The sequence below is a fragment of the Chlorocebus sabaeus genome, chromosome 24, assembly GCF_047675955.1.
Source record: "Chlorocebus sabaeus isolate Y175 chromosome 24, mChlSab1.0.hap1, whole genome shotgun sequence".
Lineage (NCBI taxonomy): Eukaryota > Metazoa > Chordata > Mammalia > Primates > Cercopithecidae > Chlorocebus > Chlorocebus sabaeus.
Window position 1 is genome coordinate 46,947,046 of NC_132927.1, and position 21,557 is coordinate 46,968,602.

At 38.1% G+C, this 21,557-nt stretch overlaps 1 pseudogene; it reads right to left on the reverse strand.

The window, feature by feature from the left end:
- Window positions 1-2,283: 2,283 nt before the first annotated feature.
- LOC103229272 (large ribosomal subunit protein eL22 pseudogene) lies at window positions 2,284-3,110 on the reverse strand (annotated as a pseudogene).
- Between the last annotated feature and the right edge of the window lie 18,447 nt (window positions 3,111-21,557).

Consider the following 21,557-nt stretch of genomic DNA (forward strand, 5'->3'; position numbering starts at 1 on the left):
GGTGAAACCTCGTCAATACTAAAAATACAAATATTAGCCGGGCGTGGTGGCGGCGCCTGTAGTCCCAGCTACTCAGGAGGCCGAGACAGGAGAATGGTGTGAACCCGGGAGGCGGAGCTTGCAGTGATCTGAGATTGGGCCACTGCACTCCAGCCTGGGTGACAGAGCGAGATTCCGTCAAAAAAAAAAAAAAAAAAGGGGAGGAAAAAAGATGTGGAGAAATAGGAACACTTTTACATTTTGCACTGTTGGTGGGACTGTAAACTAGTTCAACCATTGTGGAAAACAGTGTGGCGATTCCTCAAGCATCTAGAACTAGAAATACCATTTGACCTAGCCATCCCATTGCTGGGGATATACCCAAAGGATTATAAGTCATGCTGCTATAAAGACACATGCACATGTATGTTTATTGTGGCACTATTTACAATAGCAAAGACTTGGAATCAACCCAAATGTCCATCAGTGACAGACTGGATTAACAAAATGTGGCACATATACACCATGGAATACTATGCAGCCATAAAAAAGGATGAGTTCGTGTCCTTTGTAGGGACATGGATACAGCTGGAAACCATCATTCTCAGCAAACTGTTGCAAGAACAGAAAACCAAATACCGCATGTTCTCACTCATAGGTGGGAATTGAACAATGAGATCACTTGGACACAGGAAGGGGAACATCACACACCAGGTCCTACTGTGGTGGGGGGGGGGGGGGCGGGAGGGATAGCATTAGGAGATATACCTAATGTAAATGACAAGTTAATGGTTGCAGCACACCAACATGGCACATGTATACATATGTAACAAACCTGCACGTTGTGCACATGTACCCTAGAACTTAAAGTATAATAAAATAAAATAAATAAATAAAATGCAAAAAAAAAAAGAAAGAAAGATTACTTGAGGAGAATGAGTTGGAGGTGTTTGTAAGACTCAAAGCAGGGAGTGCATTTAGGAGATTCTTGCAAGCTAAATAATGTCTATACTAATACAAAGAGTGGTAGCTGAGGAGAAAGACAGGATTAAAGATATTTACGTGACAGAATCAAAAGGGAATTAGTGACGAATAAATGCGCCTGATGAGGGAGAGGGAGGAATTGAAAATGATATTAGAGATACTAGTTTATAAGATAAATATCATTAATCAGATTAGGAATAACAAGTAACAAATTAGTAGGTGAGAAAAGAGGTAGTGATTTATTTCTGAACATGACCATGTTGTTCATGAAGTATCTGGAGGACATCCTGTTAACCAGGTTTTCTTAGGCTTTGTGCTATGGATATTTTGGGCCAGATCATTCTTTGCTGAAGATGGATGGATGTTTAACAGCATTTCTGGCTTCTACAAACTAGATGCCAATAGCTCCCCCCACCTCTCCAGCAAAACTATCCCTGGTTGAAAACCACTGCTATATACTGGTATCTATGGGAATATGAAGTCAAAGCAGAAAAGTTTCAGGAAGAAGGTATACTCAACAGCATCAAGAAAACAAGCGAGGTAAGGTAATGGCCAAGAAGCAGGCCTTGGATTTGGTAAATTGGATGCCCATAACAAGAATAATTTCTGTGGAATGGTAGGAAGGGGAAGAAGCCAGAGGAAGATATGTTCAGCAGTAAAAGGAGTTGGCATGGTGTGTAAACTGTGCTTTCAAGAAGCTTGGCTGAGAAGGAAGGCTAGAGCTAGAACCCTACGTAGAAGGGGATATGGAAATAATCATAGGGAAATGTGAATATGTTGATAGGTAATGTGAAAGACTCAAAGAGAATACCTCCAGTTTATCTTAAAATTGTTCACCTATTCATCAGTCAATCATCAGGTTTTTAACACCTCATTGCAGCTCTCATTGCAGAGGATAAAGCAGTAAACAGACAAAGCCCCTGGCTTCAAGGAGCCAACAACTCTGGTGGAAAATAAAGATCATGAACAAGTAAACAAATAAAGAAGAGCATTACAGCCTCACCCCTGTAATCCTAGCACTTTGGGAGGCCAAGATGGGAGGATCGCTTGAGCCCAGGAGCTGGAGACCAGCCTGGTCCACATAGCGAGATCCCATCTCTATTTATTATATATTAATTGTTTCAATTAATAATGAAATATAAATTAAAAAGTGTTACAGATTGTGGTAACAAAAACAAGAGAAGACAAGATAGTGAGGAAGCCACTTTGGATAGGACAGACAGAACAGGACTCTCTGAGGAAGTGATACCTGAGATGAGAGCTGGATGATGAAAGCAAATCACTCATGTGAAGAGCTGGGGCACACGCATTTCAAGAGGGGACCATGGACCCTACAGTGGGAAAGGGGTTGGTCTGAGAACCATAGAAAGGCCGGAGTAAGCCAGGTTGTATGTGTGAAGGATGAATGGTGGGAAAAGAGACTGGGAATGAAGGCAGGGGCCAGATGATAGAGAGCCTGGTCAATAATTTATTTTTTATTCAAAGAACATAGGAAGCTATTAAAAGATTTGAAAGAGTAGAATGCCACGAAGGTATTAGTTCTGACTAGAAATTTGTTTATGGATGTCAAAAGTATTTGTTGTGCTTATTGAGCCACTTACTATGGATGAGGCACCATGCTAAGCACTTTGATGAGCTATCTAGTTGTTCCTTTGAAACAATTTTATGAGGCAGAAGCTATTACTCCCAATTTTTTTTTTTTTTTTTTTGGTTCCCAAGTTTTATTCAAGAACTCATACAAAATATTCTGGATAAATGAAATTTAATCCTCATCTTCCTCCTCTTCTTCGTCCTGGTTAATCTGGAAGTAACATAATTCATAACTCTCTTTGCTGTTAGCAACCACGCGCAACCAGTCGTGTAGATTATTCTTCCTCAAATGTTTTTTGGTGAGATATTTCAAATGCCTTTTGGAGAAAGCATCTCAGATGTCACGGTGATCTTGCTCTTGCTCCTTTCGATGGTCACCACCCCTCCACCAAGGTTCCCAGCTTTTCCATTTACTTTGATCCTTTCTTGCAAAAACTGCTCAAAATTGGCAACATCCATGATTCCATCTTCTACAGGGTGTGTGCAATCAAGAGTGAACTTCAGAACCTGCTTCTTTTTTTTGCCCGCTTCGCCACAAGCTTTTTCACAGGAGCCATGGCCGCAGCCGAGTTAGAAAGTATTACTCCCATTTTCAAATGAGGAGACTGACTGAAGCAGATGAGCTAGCTTCTCACCAAACTTATTAGCTACTTGGGTATACAGCTAAGCTATATTTTCCACCACTGTTGCACCTGGATGGAGCTACGTAGCCAGTTCTTATCAAGGGACTGTGAATGGAAGTGATAAGTGTTACCTCCAGACCAAGATAGCGAAAAACACTGGTTCCATCTTCACCTTCTCTGTATTCACCAGCTAGATGCCAGAAAACCTAAGGTCATGGATTGAAAGTGGTGGTGATAGGGAGTTGGGGGGGTGGGGTCTCTGAATGACTGACCACAGGTGCTGAGTCACCTTGCTGACCTAAACTGGATTCAAAGCAAGAAATAAGATTTTATTGTGTTAAAAAACATGCACGCACACAAAATTGCTATGTACTGTCTCCTCCATAAAATCAGTAATACTGGTGTAATCTCTTTTCTGTAGGATATATTAAAATGTGCACCTGCCTCCCTATATACAGTATGACATTTTGAGGCTTTATGATTTGGAAACTTAGATAATTTAATACATAAGTGTGAGAATGCAAGTAAAAGAGAAAAAACCAAGATCTTTAGTAAGGAAGTGGGAATGATTTCTGATTGGTTAAAGATGAAATGATGCCCATGGATAATTGATAATGTGTGGTACTCATCTTTCTCTATAAGATCACCATCTAAAAAAACAGCTTTTCTTCACACATGCTCTCTTTAAATACCTGACACTATGATCCTCATTACTACGTTTTTCTTTCTCTAACATTCTCTCCAATATTCTAAACTTACACATGTCATGTCATCCCATTCTGTACCTATAGAAATGTGTGTCCTATAGGAATACCTCTATAATTGTATGGCCTGAATTCAGAATCTTTTCTAAAAAAAAATTTCTAGACTGTAAACTCTGTGAGGACATGGTAGTGTCTGTGTTTGCCTGGTGTTACTTACTTAGTCTCTGGCAGGGTGTTTTTGATATAGTAGGTGTTCAACAAATATTTATTGAATGAACAAATTCATGTATAAATGAATGGATGATATGATGGCCCTCAGATAAATAATAAACTTCATTAATTCAATAATAAATGAAATATGAAATTGCTAATAGAAATTTATTTATGGGAAGTTATAAGAAAATTCTTAAAATCTCCCCTGATGTTAGAATAATGCCAAGTGCACGACTTTATTTATACTAATATTCTAAATAAAAACAACATGGTTATATTTTGTTTGGTGTCCTATCAAGAAACTATTTTAGCAAATGACAAATGTGTGGGGTGTTTTTCCTTCTTATTTAGTAAGGAAAAGTCCAGCTACTTCATTATACAAAGCAGAGCAGAAAATTGCCTTAGAAATACTGAGGAATTATCTCTGAAAAGTTACCTTGGAAACTCTGAGATTGGCCCCAGTGGTCTAGGGAGAGGTATGGTACCAATTTTTTTGTGATTTAAGGGTTGCAAGAAAAGCTACACAACCCCTTAAGGCAAATGCCAAAACCTGACCTATGGCAGTAATTCTGAAAGCAGCTGTTCACCTTAGGAAGTGGCTGTAATCATAAACCAAAAAAATCTAATCACAAAGCTTTAACCCTAGAATCCTAAACACAGAGTACAAATAAGCTTAGTCCAAACAGAATCATCTTCCCTCAAAGAACCTTTGTGGATTTTCCTCTCGTTGCAGGATAGTTGTCAAGGGCCCATGAGATTACACAGTGCTAACTTTAAGTAAGACTCCATCAAGGCATCAAAAAGCAATAACAAAGGCAAACTAGATAATCATACTCCAGTATGTCATTAGAAAATATTTAATAACCCCCACACTCTTTGGGGTGTGTATGTCCCTGAGATGCTTGGTTAATTCTGGAGCAGAGCAAAGAGAAGCATCCCAAGGAAGATGCTTGACCACCAACTCAATACAGCAGGTAGGGGCTCAAAGTCAAATTGCTGTATCTGAAGTAACAATCCCAGCAAACCCTGAAAAGGAGGTGGCTGTGGCAATATATTGGAAATCCGCTGGTAGTTCTTGCTTTACTGTTAAGGATCTATGGGTAGAGGATTAGACAGTTTCCTGAAGAAAAATGCAGGGAAGAAAGTAGTAATTCTAGGACCTTATCAGTAATTAAAATAGCTCAACGTATTCTCATATTCTCCTTTTAATCTGGGCTACTTCTAAACCCATGTCTCCCTTTTTAATTATATTTCTTTCTTCTTTTTTTTCACGATGAATGTCACCAAAGATTTATCCAATTTGATTGTATTTTTAAAGAATGAACTTTTATCTTGATTAATTCATTCTATTGTATTTTTTCTGTTTCACTTATTTCTGTTCATTTTTTGTTCATATTTTTATTCTATTTCCTTTGGCTTTATTCTGTTGTTCTTTTTCTAATTTATTGAGATGAACATTAATCAATTAATCTTCAGCTTCTATTCCTTTCTTCCTTTTCTTTTCTCTCTCTCTCTCTCTCTCTGTCTTTCTTTTTTTTGACAGTCTCCCTCTGTTGCCCAGGCTGGAGTGCAGTGCAGTGGTGCGATCTCGGCTCACTACAAGCTCCAGAATTCAAGCAATTCTCCTACCTCAGCCTCCCAAGTAGCTGGGTTACAGATGCCCACCACCAAGCCTGGCCAATTTTTTTTTGTATTTTTAGTAGAAACAGGGTTTCACCATGTTGGCCAGGCTGGTTTCGAACTCCTGACCTCAAGTGATCTGCCCCCACCCCTCCCTTTGGCCTTCCAAGGTGCTAGGATTACAGGTGTGAGACACCATGCCCGGCCTTCTATTCATTTCTTAAGTAAGCATGTAAGGCTCTAAATGTTCCCCCAAAGAAACACTTTCATTGTATACCTTAAGTATTGATGTATAGTATTTTCTTTATCATTTAGTTCTAAGTGTTTTTTTAAGTTTTGATTTTTTCTTTGATTTGTGAGTTATTTTTTAATTCCAAAGTATGTAAAATTTTAAAAATTATCTTTTTGTTATTAACTTTTTTTTTGAGACAGAGTCTCACTCCATCACAATTCTCCTGCCTCAGCCTCCCCAGTAGCTGGGACTAAAGGTGCGCACCACCACACCCAGCTAATTTTTTGTATTTTTAGTAGAGACAGGGATTCACCATGTTGGTAAGGCTGGTCTCAAACTCCTGGCCTAAGATGATCCACCTGCCTCGGCCTCCCAAAGTGCTGGGATTACAGGCACAAGCCACCATGCCCAGCCTGTTATTAACTTCTAACTCAATTGCATTGTCCTCAAGGAACATCTTCTACATAATACCTATTCTTTGATTTTTGTTTAGATTTGCTTCATGCCTTATATGATCATGTGTACTTAAGAAAGCAATGCATCCTCTAAATGCTGGATACAGAATCTGGAAGTGTTAGACACCCCAACTTCTCAATACTGTCTTTTTTCTTGGTCTGCATGGCACTACCCTCCACTAGTATTTCTGCCACCTCTCAGACTATTCCTTTTCTATTCCTTACACGGGCTTCTCTTCCTCTATTTTACCTATAAGACCTCTATTCTTCAGACCTACCCTCATCTTTCCTATCTTCCTGCTTTTCACTCTCCTCCCTCGATTTCATTCACACTGTGGCTGCAGTTTTCATCTATGTTATCATGGCTCACAAAACAGCCTAATCTAGACTTCTCTCCTGAGCCCCAGGAACATATTTGTAACTGCATACTGGATAGCCCCAACTTGCTGTTCTGTTTCAAAGTACAAGAGATTCACTCTTACCTGTATTCTTGATCTTACTAAGAAACCTTGCCACTCCCTCTTCCTTACTTCCCTCACTAATCTAGTGGCAAGTCTTCTCAGGCTCCTGTCTCGAATCAGGCATCTCCTCTGCATCTTCACTGCTATTCTTTGCATCCCAATGCCCATTCTGTCTTGCCTGAACATTGTTGCCACGGTAATTTTTCTATAAATAGTGTTTTCTTGCTCTAAAAGCTTTACCGACTCTATTTTCAGCCCACAACATGAAATGTAAATGGGCCCCAACCTACTTTTCAGCATTATCTCTCAACCCCAAATCACCACTGCACACACTGAACCCCTGCAACACTGAGCTTCTCACAGATCCCCGAACTGCCCGAGATGTTTATGTCTCTGGGTCTTTGGACATCGTTCTATCTGGAAACTTGGAATGTTATTGTGTCTCTATCCTCACTCACACCCTTAACCCAGCACACAGGACAGCAAATGTGTATGCACACATGCATACAGACAAATATACATTTATCCGAAAAATTCTACTCATGTGCAAGCAAGATTAGAATATGTAAAAAAAAAAAAAAACTAAAAAAAGGGTTTGTTATTCTGTAGATGCTGACAATTGGTGATTAATGAAATTTTAGTTGGAGACAAATAGGTGGGTAGGGGGAAGGCAGGAAACAGGAAATAACATGTCAGCAAATAGTCCCCTACTCTTCACCATTACTCTGTTGACTTGTAAGGAAATTTTCTTAAGCCACCATAAAATATCATGTTCAATTCCACTACTTCTCAGACACCTAGCTGCCCAGGCATTTGGCTAATTGGATGAATCTATATAGCTGACTCTATATCCCAATTCACCTTCATGTTATTTTCCCCTGGGATTAGTCACCTGGTAATCCTGATCCCAGGCTTGTCTTCCTAGTAATTATGTTGTTTGTATTCTCTTATAATTATCTTCTGTTGAGTTTTCCTGAAGTTTACATTTATTTCTAAACCTATAATATGTGGACATAAAGAAATATTTTATTTTCATAGCCTCATGTATGGTGTATATTTATATAAGAATATTTACAAGATATTTATTAATAGGAAGAAAATTTCTGGGTTTTTGTTCCATTTCCTGCCAGATGAAAATGACCCTTCCCCCACCAGTGTCTGTCCATGTGGGTATGGCTTTATGTGATTTTCATACATAAAGTGAGCTAATTCTTTACATTTCTGTGGGTGGTCAAGAGTAAGATTCAATGTCATTTCACAGATCAGGATTAAAAGAAGATTTTAGGCTGGGACAGTGGCTCATGCCTAAAATCCCAACACTTTGGGAAGCCGAGGCAGGTGGATCACCTGAGGTCAGGAGTTTGAGACCAGCCTGGCCAATACGGTAAAACCCTGTCTGTACTAAAAAATACAAAAACTAGCCTGGTGTGGTGGTGTGTGCCTGTAATCCCAGCTACTTAGGAGGCTGAGACAGGAGAGCCGCTTGAATCCAGAAGGCGGGCGTTGCAGTGAGCTGAGATCATGCCACTGCACTCCAGCCTGGGTAACAGAGGAAGACTCTGTCTCAAAAACCAAAAAATAAAAATAAAAATAAAAAATATAGGAAGATTTTAAAACTTCACTATCAGCCAAATAAACCTTAACAGCAGGGGAAAAAAAAGGTTGAAAATAATATACTTTATAATACAGTGTCTTTTCTTGTCTCCAGTTTGTGCTATAAGTTATCTTCAAGGTATAAGCAAATGAAGAGTATTAATGTACATAATTTTTGGATATATAGTAAACCCATGTAAACAATGTAAAACCATATTGTATATGTGTTAACATTCAGGGCTTTAAAAAACTATATGCTGTGTACAAACCTGAAAATATTTGTCTGATTCATGGACAAATCACTCAAACAAACCATTTGCAGTCTTTATTTATTTATGCATTCAGCTCTCAGTTGTGGGCAGGTACAGAATGGCCATATAATCCAACACTGTAATGCAAAGTGAAAAGTGATGTAATAGATGTTGTAAGTTTATAGAATATCAGTCAACTGTAAAGCCCCCATTGGAAGTGTGGAATAATGGGGAAAGGCTTCTATTCTTAACATGCTTAAGGTTGTGTTTTAGATGAATAAGACATACATGTACACATATATACATCAAAACAAGTAATTCATAATTTTTGTTGCAAATCTATTACTCCTCTTACCAGAAAACTATATTTTCACATAAGAATTTGTCAGATCTCAAAAGCAAGATTGGAAATCATAGTGATCATTGTATATTTTAATATAGAATGAAAATAAATTTGACTTTGAGGTATAGTTGAAATGGAAATAAATCAGATATGAAATTAGATTGAATAAGTTCAAAGTGGTAATGAAAATAAGCCTTGTATGTATAAATTTAATAAAAGCATTTGTCTCCATACAGGCATAGCCAACATAGGTTTGAAGATTTTACAAAGGTATTATGGGGACAAGAGTTACTTTATTTTAAAGGCGAATCTGCCATGTAACTTCTAACTAACCCTGAGTTTGGGAATGCTTCCAAAATGGCTAGTTGATGTATTACTCTTTATGTAGAAACATCTACTTATTGTAGGTTTTGACTTGATCCTGAAGGCACTGGCTAATCAATGAAGGCTTGCATTTGGAGAATGAGAACTCAGATGTCAGTATGGAGGGTGGATTGGATGCATATTAAGGAATAGTTCCTAATAATCCAGACGAGAGGTGATGGTGAACTAAACTAAGGCAGGAACTATCAAAGTAATAAAGATACAGACCTTGGAGGGGTAAAAGAAGATATATTCTCCCCAGCTGCCGCAGGCACACAGGTGCAAGCACTTCAATGGGCTGCTGGGTAAATGCAAAAGTGGTAAGTGGTCACCAAAGAATGCTGTCCTGAGTTTTTCCACATCAATGATTTTTCTTGCTGTGAGTTCTTTACCAATCCAGATCGGGCATCATCACTTGTGACTTCAGAGGAAAGAGTAATTGTAAAATTCATTAAGCTTCTGAATGAAGATGTGTAATGTCTTCCAAGAAAATAATTAAACCACCATGGGGCAAAGACTCTCATCTGTATAATTTAAAGTTATGAAGTGGGTCATTGCTTAGTGTCTCAAATCTCATTTACATGTAGCTAATTCATAATCATACTCCATCTGGCTAAAATTAGTCACATTATTCTGTGAGCCAAGAAAAATATTTGTCTTGTTTTAGAGGTTTTATTATACAATCAAATGTAGTCTAATGTACATCTGAATTCTTTGTTCTTCTTTTCTTCTAATATTTGCATCTCACTAAAATGAAAAGAAAATGTAGAATATATGGTATATTCAATAAAAGTTTTCAGCTGGGTATAGTGACTCATGCCTGTAATCCCAGCACTCTGGGAAACCGTGGGCAGATAGCTTGAGCCCAGGAGTTGGAGACTAGCCTGGGCAACATGACGAAACCTCATCTCCACAAATATATATCTATAAAACATATAATATAATCATAATATATTTTATAAGTAATATATAATATATAATTAATATATTACATATGTCTATGTGTTATTCTATATATTATATAATGACCCCTTGTGAGCAGGGACAATCAGGTTGCCTGAGGAGGAGTGAGCCGGCCCAGGTTGGAAACCTCTGTCAAAACTCCCATGATGATCAGTAGTGGGATGGTTTATGTTTATATTTTGTATTATATAATGTAATATATATAATATATGATATATAATATATAAATACATAAATAATATATATAATATAGTTATATATAAAATATATGTATTTTATATAGTTTTTCATATTTTCATATATATGAAAATTAGTTTGGTGGGAGGATCACCTGAGCCTGGGGAGGTCAAGGCTGCAGTGAGCTGTGATTGCGCCACTGCACTCCAGCTTGTATGACAAAGCAAGACCCTGTCTCAAAGTAATAATAATAATAAAAATAATTAAATTTCTCATTTCAAAGAGCACAGAGCCCATAATAAAATAGGGTTAAAATGGAATATTCCTACTTAAAAGACAGGGAAACCAAACAGATGTGTGTCAGGCTACCATGTGTTGAGGTGACCAATTAAGACAACAAGCCAAACTGAAAATAACTATCAATTCATTGGTTGTGACAGTGCAGGCAAGAGTCAAAAGAGAAAGGCACTGGTTCCCTACTGTTTTTTCCCAATAGAACAGTGCCAGGCAATAGTCAAATGGAAGCACAGGTAAGTGAAATCATTTCATTTCCGAAGAGCCCCAAACAAAAGATCCTGCTTTTTATGGACTTATAGGGCCATGGAAAGAAAGGGGGAGAAGGACTAGGAGTGAAAAGGTCTGGAGTCAAAATGGATAAAACTGTCTCAGCCAAGGCCCACAATAACAAGGTCTCAGCAGAGGTGCCTGGGAAGTATCTCAAGAGAGGCCCCAGTCAAGAGGCTTCTGAATGGAGGTGCCTGAGCTGGAAATGCAGTTATGCATACTAGCACTGTAGCTCAAAGGAGCCTAAGTCCTCAACTGCAACTCCTTCCAGAAAACTACAATGCACTGGTGGTACAATAAGTCAGATGTGGGGAGAGCAGCTCCTCCTATGAGGCCGGCCATGCAACACCTTGTAATTGCCTATGGGAGGGCCTGAAATATCACACATGGGACTGAGTCCTGGGCCCACGCTCCAAGAGTATTCATATCTGGTAATAAATAGAGGTGAATTCAGGTCCAGTATGCCAATCTGCCAAAAGCCATACATTGTGAATAAAGAGCGTAAGGGGATGTTTTGGTTTAATGTCAGGCAATTTCTAGGGGCACTAGCTATTTTGATTTTATATATCTGGGAAGCAAAGACCAAACATCAGACCCAGGGCTTGGGTACAGAAAAGAGAAATTGAAATTTTCTTTTTCATTTCCTAACTCTGCTGATTCCCTACCCATCAGACTTTGAAAAGAAAAATAAAGGAAAAAAAGAATGGGGCTCTGAAAATATTTGACCTTCTTCAGTCCTGTCAGCATTCACTGTGTCAGTCTTCGCCACAGGAAAAGTAGGCAGCAGCACATGCTGTGTAATTTCAGAGCACTGGCAAGAGTCTCCCCTATCTGCCTTGGAGACAACTCATAGCTCAGATATCTCTTAAACGTGCCCCCAATTTTCATTCTTATTACCTCTCACTTAGATTATTGTAATAGACTTCTGATTACTATCCCTGCCTCTGGTTTATTTCTCCCACCAGAATATCTGGGAAGCAATAAGAGATATAGAACTGGAACTTTTGGAAGTTAGTTGTGTAGAGGTGGTAATTGAAACCCATTAGGAAGGAACAAGCTCTCCTAGACAGGGGTGTAGTCTTAAAAACAAAGAAACAACTTTTCCTTTTTTTTTTTTTTCTGAGATAGTGTTTTGCTTTGTCACCTAGGTTATAGTACAGTGGCGCAATCACAGCTCGCAGCAGCCACAACCTTCCAGGCTCAAGTGATCCTCCCACTTCAGCCTCCTGGGTAACTGTGACTACAGGCATGCACCACCATGCCATGCTAACTTTAAAGAAAAAAACTGTAGAGATGGATTCTCACTCTGTTGCCCAGGCTGGTCTCAAACTCCTGTACTCAAAGAATTCTCCCACCTTGGCCTTCCAAAGTGCTGGGATTACAGGCTTGAGCCACCACTCCTGCCAAAAAACATTTCCCTACTAGTGAATGAGGGGCATACCCATTTGTTTATTTGTTCAAAAATTAATCATTGGGAATATTTATTACTATACTCTAGGCATTAAAATATTCTACCTAGAAAATAATGACGGCAACGAGGTGGGGTTTTCAGCAACGGTTTCGTATACGAGATGACATGTGAGAGGGAAGAAGAAAGGAGAGAGGAAGAGGAAAGGAAATATGTGAGCATAAAGCATCCTGACATATTCAAAGTTTTGCAAGCATTTCTCTATGTTTGGATATTGGGGATATCTTAATCCATTTCGTGCTGCTTCAACAGAGTATCAATAATAGTGGAGGACTTCAGCATCCTACGGACAGCACTAGACAGATCACTGAGGCAGAAAATCAACGAAGAAACTCTGGACTTCAACTGGACTCTAGACCAAATGGACCTAATGGACATCTAAAGAACATCCTATCCAACAACCATAGAATATGCATTCTTCTCATCTCTACATGGAACATTTTCCCAAATTGACTATATGTTTGGCTACAAAGCAAGTATCAATAATTTTTTTTAAAAAACCTAAATCATGTCAAGTGTCTTCTTAGATCACAGTGGAATAAAATTTGATATCAATACCAAGAGGAACTTTCAAAACTACACAAACTTGGAAGCTAAACCACTTGCTCCTGAATGACTTTTGGGTAAACAATTAAATTGAGGCAGAAATTTTTTTAAATCATCAAAAGAAATAAAAATAAAGACACAATATACCAAAACCTCTGGGATAGAAGAAAAGCAGTCTTAAGTGGAAAGTTTATAGCATTACATGCTTACATCAAAAGATAGATCTCAAATTAATAATCTAATGTCACACCTCAAGGAAGTAGAAAAACAAGAACAATTCAAAACCAAAGCTAGTGGAAGAAAAAAAATAAAGATGAGAGAGGAACTAACTGAGATCAAGACCAAAAATATGACACAAAAGATAAACAAAACAAAAAGTTGGTGTTTTGAAAGGATAAGTAAAATTGATAGACTTCTAGTTAAACAAGAAAAAACAAGAGAAGATTCAAATAAGTGTAACCAAAAATGTGAAAAGTGGTATTACAACTGATAACGCAGAAATATAAAAGATCCTCATAGAGTACTATGAACACTTTTATATACACAAACTAGAAAACCTAGAGGAAATTGATATATTCCTGGAAACACACAACCCTCCAAGACTGAACCAGGAAGAAATAGAAATCCTGAACAGACCAACAATGAGTAATGAAATTGAATCAGTAATTTTAAAATTCTAACCAAAAAAACCCCATCCAGGACCAGATGGATTCACAGCCGAATTCTACAAGATATAGAATCAACCTATATGTCCAAAAACAAATAAATGGATAAAGAAAATGTGGTATATAGACACAATGGAATATTATTCAGCCATAAAAAAGAATGAAATCTTGTCATCTGTGATGACGGAGATGAAACTGGAGGACATCATGTTAAGTGAAATAAGCCAGACACAGAAAGAGAAATACTGCAGGTTCATATGTGAAATCTAAAAAAAAAAAATAAATTGGTATAATAGAAACAGCAGAACAGTGGTTACCACATACTGGGGAGAGAAATGAGGAAGGGAGGATAAGAGAGGTTGGCCAATGGATATAAAGTCATGATTAGATAGGAGGAACAAATTCTGATCATCTATTGCACAGTAGGGTGAATACGATTAACAGTAAAATATCACATATTATAAAATAGCTAGAAGAGAGGCTTTTGAATGATCTCACCACAAAGAAATGATAAACACAAAAGGTGATACATTAACTACTCTAATTGGATCATTCTACAACATAAATAGGTATTGAAACATCAAAATAAACCTCATAAATATGTACAATATGTCAATTAAAACAATAAATTTAAATTTTTTAATAAAATAAAGAGGTGTGTGTGTGTGTGAACAAAAGCTCAAAGGCCAGGATTTTTGTCTGATATTCGGAATATGGTGCAACACATACTGTGACATATTCAGTAAATATTTCTTGATGATTCAATGCAAAATAGTGGGTCAAATGTCATTTCTAAGTTTTCTCATGAGAATCTCAGTGACTTTGTAAATTCTTGAATCTGTATAAAATGAAAACTTTTGACACCTCAAGCTGTTGTTATAACCCAAGACTCATGCATCATGCACTTGACTCACTCCCTCTTGTCTATAGGTTACATGCACCGGGATGATAATTCCCAATGATGAACTTGCAGGGAATGCAGGTCAAGAGAGAACTTCAGGACCTTTCCATTTCTGATTACATGTTAACATTACTAAGTGTGGCTTATTTAACCTCAAAAGCCCTAAACTATAAAAGGATATTTTTTGTTATTATTTTTTAATTCAATCAAAAAATATTACAATGTAACCTCAAAAAATATTTATAATGTGCCAATCACTGTGCTGGGTGATGGAGAAATAGCAGTGAATAAGATAGACATAGTCTCAACATTTCAGTCTAGTGAAGGATACAGACAAAAACACTCATAAACCGTATTGTAATCAAAGCTATGAGGGAGGAAGCAGAGTAGTCTGAGAGCATGAAGAGAGGGTACTAAACACATATGGGAGAAAGGGGAAGTCTTCCTAGAGGAAGGGATGTTTAAGCAGAAACAATGAAAGACTAGTAGGAGCTAGCCAAGTGAAAAGGAGAGGTAAGAAAATGCAAGCAGAAGGAAGAGCATGAACCAAAGCCAAGAGGCAAGAGAGAAAAAGAAAATGGAAAATGTTCGGAATAGCTGGAACATAGAATATATGAGAAGACTGGAGAAGAGAAGATTGTAGCAGAAATCAGAAGTAAGATCATTGTAAACTATGCCAAGGAATTGAGAGCAGTGGGACACTAAAGAAAGATTTTAAGGAGGCAAGTGACAAGGAGGCAAGATTTCAATTTAGAAATGTGTTATTATAATCTAAGCCTGAAAAGACGATGACCTATGCTAAGTAAGTAACAGTAACAGTAAAAAGAAATGAACTAAAATGATATTTAGGAGGTAGAATGAATAGGAATTGGTGAAAAACATGGGGTGAGGAGAAAAAGAATTCAAAATATCTAGCTTGGCAATTGGGTGATTTACTGAGATACAAAACAGTTGAAAGAGCAATTTGGAAAAGAGGGTAGAATAGTTGGGTTTAGTTTTAGGTGTGTTGTGTTTGAAGTGCCAGTGGATCCTCCAAGTGAAGATGTCAACAGGACAAATATAACTAAGAAAAATCCATGAATCCCATATATAAACTTGGGAGTCCTAGCAGCCACTGAGGATATAGCAGAACACTGTGGTGGTTGAGTCAATAATATGAAAGGAAATCGGTTGTGTAGATATTTTTTATTGTCCTGCTGTGGGCTTGAGTTAAAATACTTTTCTGATATCCTAGCCTTACTTGCTAAATGAGGACCTCCCAAAACCTGGTGTTTATTACGAAGCAAGTCCTATCTGCCAAGCTCTTCTAGACACTTTTCATTCCAGGCAGCTCATTATATCACTGAGTCCTCACTGTAATCGCCACACTGGGCTACATTTGAAAAAAGTGACTTAGAGTGATAATGGTTACCTTGTTTTTAAGAAACAACAGCACCTAGCTTTTTAAGTGTTTGAAATAGGGTAATGCCCGAACCTCTCCTTTCTTTGCAGCTGCCACAGACACATAAATAGTCCCATGAACTCCCTTCTCTAATGCTAATTCATCACTGCAAAAAATCAGGCATTCTTCCAGGAAAGAAGAGCCCAGCCCAGACTAGCATGGTGGCAAGCCCTTGCCTAAATGTAAGTTAGGTTGACCACAAAAGGTTAGTGGGATTCCTTCAACACCAACTCCTCTACATCCTCCTGCTCCCCCTTCCATTTTTAGGGAACATTACAGTGTTTTTCTAGTTTGGCAGTAAATCTCTCTGTGTCTCAGTTTTGACTAAATAGTAACCACTGACATTGGGCTGATATTAAACTAAATAGAGACAATATTCTTTCATGTAAGCCTCACAACAATGCTATGAGAGGATACTGGAGCTTAGAGAGGTTAAATAGTGTTCCCAAGGTCACAGAGCCAACACTCTACAACAATGCTACCCTGGCTCCTATTTTTTATCTTTTACTTGTGTCAGTGACAATACTTACCTCAACAATAACTAACTTGTGTGAAGTATTCACTATGCCCTAGGAATTCAATGAAAACAGTTGACCACTTGACCAGGATTTTAGCATTTAATCCTCCCAACAGTTTTATCCCCATTTTTTCTTTTTCTTTTCTTTCTTTCTTTTTTTTTTTTTTGAGACAGGGTCTCACTTTGTCACCCAAGCTGGGGTGCAATGGCACAAACATGGATTACTGCAGCCTCAACTTCCCAAGCTCAAGTGATCCTCTTGCATCAGCTCCCACAAATAGCTGGGACTACAGGCACAAGCCACCATGCCTGGCTAATTTTTTTTTTTTTTTTTTTTTTTGGTAGAGATGGGGATTCATCATGTTGCCCAGGTTGGCCTCAAACTCCTGAGCTCAAGCAATCTGCCAACCTTGGCCTCCCAAAGCACTAGGATTACAAGCATGAGCCACTGCACCCAGCCAATTGTCCCCATTTTTAAGACAAGGAAACTGAAGCCTAGAGAAGTTGTCACCTGCTCAACACAAGTGACAAGTGGCAGAACCAGGATTTGAATATGAAAAGTCTAACTTCAGAGACTTCACTGTAATCACCACACGTTGGCCTAGGTGACCTCTAAGGACCCTCTTCTCTTACTCACCCCCGGTCATCTATACAAAGATTCCGTGATTTGTTCCTATAACAAGGTGGCTTATCATACTTTATTTCACATAAGATATACTGCTAAAATTATGGCTTTGAATTATATATTGACTTTATAATATTAGGATATTTAAGTTTAGAAACTTTATATTCAGCTTGGTTTAACAAGTTCTTTGGCCTGAGCATTGGAAGTAGCTGAGGAGGAAGGGGCAGGTGAAACATTACAGGTTGGCTCAGAACCAAAATGAGGCAGAAAGGTTTATTTTTCAACCCTAAAGGTACAGGAAAAGGACTGAGTCACCCCACTCTCCCCAGCTAGATTCTGGAAGAATCTAGCACCTTTCCATACAGCAGAAGCTTCCTTTGCCAGTGGCAGCCTCTGCTTCACCAAGCAGTATTCTATTGGCTCTTCTTTTGGCTCAAAGAAGCATAAGGCTGGCTAGATTTCCTTGTTAGTGCTCAGGAAGAATTCCAAACCCCAGATATATCGGGACAAAAAGAAAAAAAAGAAAGAAAAATTTTCACCTTTCTCTGTTTTTTTTTTGTTGTTGTTGTTGTTGTTTGTTTGTTTGTATGTTTTTTTACTGAAAGAGGATTGGTAAAGGAAGTAACTGTAATTTTTAAAAATACATTTTAAATAAATCCTGAGTATAGTACTCCCGAAAGTCTCTAAGCTAATGGGTTAGACTAGAAAATGAATACTTGGCCCCTTTTTTTGTACTTTCCCTCTAACTGTCTGAGAGGTCCCAATTCCTACAACAACTTTGAACTGCTCTACAGCCCCACAATTCAGATCTAATGATTCTGATTCTGAATTCTTCTTTAGACCTTCCTTCTGTTTTTCCACATACTAAGTTGGCTCTGTTAATGCTATAAAGTAGTAGCATTCCTACTTTGTAATAGAAATGGAAAGGAAATCTGGCCATATTCAGGAGCTCCATGATTATGAACCCATATTACAAAGTAGTAGCATTATCAGAGCCAACTTAGTATGTGGCAGAAAAGAGGGAATTCACTTTGAAACTTAAGTAACAGCCAACTTAAAACAATGCAGTCTCTTTAATTCTTAGCACAGAAAAGTACTTAATGAAGATAAAATGTATCTATCAACTACAATGCAACTTAGCTGCTGGCAAATACAAAGTAAAGAAAGACTTGGGCGGGGCAGTGGCTCGTGCCTGTAATCCCCGCAGTTTGGGAGGACGACAAGGGCAGATCACGAGGTCAGGAGTTCGAGACCAGCCTGACCAACATAGTGAAACCCCTGTCTCTACTAAAAATACAAAAATTAGCTGGGTGTGGTGGCACGTGCCTGTAATCCCAGCTACTCAGGAGGCTGAGGCAGGAGAATTGCTTGAACCTGGGAGGCAGAGGTTGCAGTGAGCCAAGATTGCACCACTGTACTCTAGCCTAGGCGACAGGGCAAGACTTCACCTCAAAAAAAAGACTTTAAGAAGAAAGAAAAAAGGAAAGAGGTAAAGAAAGAAGGGAAACTGTTAATAAATTCTGTCTGTGGTAAAGAAAGAAGGGAAACTTAATAAATTCTGTCTGTGATATATGTGCTTTCATGTTTCTCTCAATATTATCCTTAAATGGCCTATTTAATCCCTACCAGTGAACCTAAACTTTTATTTACCAGAGGAGTTTAGAGAGCCCTGAATTTCTGGTTTTGACAGGTCAGGTATTTTACATTCCCAGTGTAAGATTATCTGGTTCCTATAAGAGAGTTAAGAGGAAATCAAGCTGTATGTTCATCCTAATTTTTTCTCTCTGTCCTACCCACCCTTGTGCCCAAATACCTTCCTCTTAGGCCCACACTCTAGTCCTGAGTTTACCAACAAAGTCTCAGCATCTCTACACATGGGAGGGCTGGGGCAGAATGCAAGAACAGGGAATAAATAATGGATGATTAGCTTGGTTAGTGACAGACTGTTGTAGCACTAGCAGAATCTGCAGGAGTTCAGATGCAATTTTGCAGATCTGAAAAGATCTTGGGTAAAAAAGAAGGGAAAGGAAATCTGGCCATATGCAGGAGCTCCATGATTCTGAACCCATATTCCATAGTTTTCACAGGGCAACCAGAGTGATCCCACACAATTCAAACATGTGTGGTAGTCAACAGTGTAATTTGAGGAACATGGAAATAGCCATCTGTTCAGAAAAGAGGTCTCTTGCTGGGTCTGAAATGCCCCTTTCACACATTAAACCTTGATGACATCCTAGTTTCAACATTAGGACACCAAAGGAACCACATTATACCATTCAGGTACTCAAATCCAAAGGGAATTGATGGAAAGGTTTTAGTGGGAGAGAGTGTTGTCAGCAAGATGGTGGAATAGGAAGATACAGGCCCTCCTTTCCTCACAGAGACACTGAGTTAACAATATACAGATCAGAATAACTCTGTGAGAACTCTAGAGACAGGTTGAGAAGCTACAGCACCCAGGTCATTGTAAAACCAAGAAGGGATTCTGGCAAAATGGATAGACAATTTTGCAACATCTGGCGTGCCCATCTGTGTCCTTTCCTCTATGTGGCATAAACCTGAGCAACTTCGGAGAAACCCCTTACTCCAAGGCTTCACCCTCAGGGATGGAAAAAGAAGAATGAGCCATGCATTGAATGTTCTGGCTTATCTGGGGGCTGCCCAAGGGATTCGTTTCTGTCTCACCTAACAGAAATCAGTGCTGACAGGACCAGGTCAAGCATTTGGAAGCCACTAAAAACAGAGGTGAGTAGCAGGTTAGAGTCGCAGTTCCACAGGCAGACACCAGAAGGAGTAAGAGATCAGAAAAGGTTTGAGAGGTCCTAGATCCTCCAGCAGAGCTGATTGGTGAAGGTCTTTCCCTGTATGAAACCAAAGACTGGGAAAGGTCTTCAAATGGCCAAGTTCTAGCAAAACATTTTAAGACATCCAAAGAAACAGAGAAATATGGCCCAATGTATCAAATAAAACTTCAGAAATCAATTCTGAAGAAATGTGATCTATAAGTTGCCTGAAAAGGAATTTAAAATAACTATCATAAAGATGCTACCAAAAGGATAACAAACACTATCATAAAGATGCTATCTAAAAGATAACAAACACTGGACCAGGCGAACACTGATAGGCAACTAAGTAAAATCAGGGAAATGATGCACGAACAAAATGAGAATATCAACAAGGAGATAGAAATTATAAAAAAGAACCAAACAAATTCTGTAGCTGAAAAATATAATAACTGTACTAAAAAATAGTAGAAGGATCCAACAGCAGACTTGATCGGGCAAAATAAATAGCAAACTTAAAGACAGGTCATGTAAAGTCATTGAGTCAGAGGAGCAAGAAGAAAAAAAATGAAGAAAAGAGAAGAGAGCCCAAGGGATTTACAAAACACTATCAAGAAGCCTAATATATGTATTATTAAAATCTCAGAAAAAGAATGAGAGAAAGGGACAGAGAGCTTATATGAAGAAATAATGGCTGAAAACTTCATCAATCTGAGGAAAAAGAAGAACATACAGATTCAAGAGCTCAAAGAACCCTAACCAGAATAAATCCAAAGAGAATCACACCAAAACACATTGTAATCAAACTCTAAAGTCAAAGACAAAGAGAGTAACTTGAAAGCATGAGAAAAGCAATTTGTCACATAAAAGGAAACTTCCATAAGATTATCAGTAGATTTATCAGCAGAAACTACAGGTTGGAAGGGAGTGGCATAATATATTCAAAGTGATGAAAGAAAAAAAATGGTCAACCAAGAATACCGTATCTGGCAAACTGCTCTTCTAAAATTATGAAGAAATTAAGACTTCAAAATAAACAAAAGCTGAGGGAATTTATTACTACTAGACCTTCCCTACAAGAAATACTAAAGGGAGTCCTTAAAGTTGAAATGTAGAGAGCAACACAAAGCCCTATGAAAATAGAAGGTTCTCTAGTAAGGGTAGTATATAGACAAATATACAAACCTATACTGTTATAATTTTTGTGCATGAAATATTAATGAAAGAAATATTTTAAAAAATAGATCTATGTTAATGAGTATACAACATATAAAGAAGTAATGTGTGACATCAGTAATATCTGGGGAGAGTAGGGCTGTAAAGGAGCAGAATTTTGTCCACAATGAAGTTAAGCTGTTATCAATTTAAAGTAGACGGCTATCACTTTGAGATGTCTTACGTAACTGCAATGGTAACCACAAAAAACTACAGAATATACACAGAAGAAAATGAGAAGTAAATCCAATCATTTTGCTACCAAAAAAATGAAATATAAA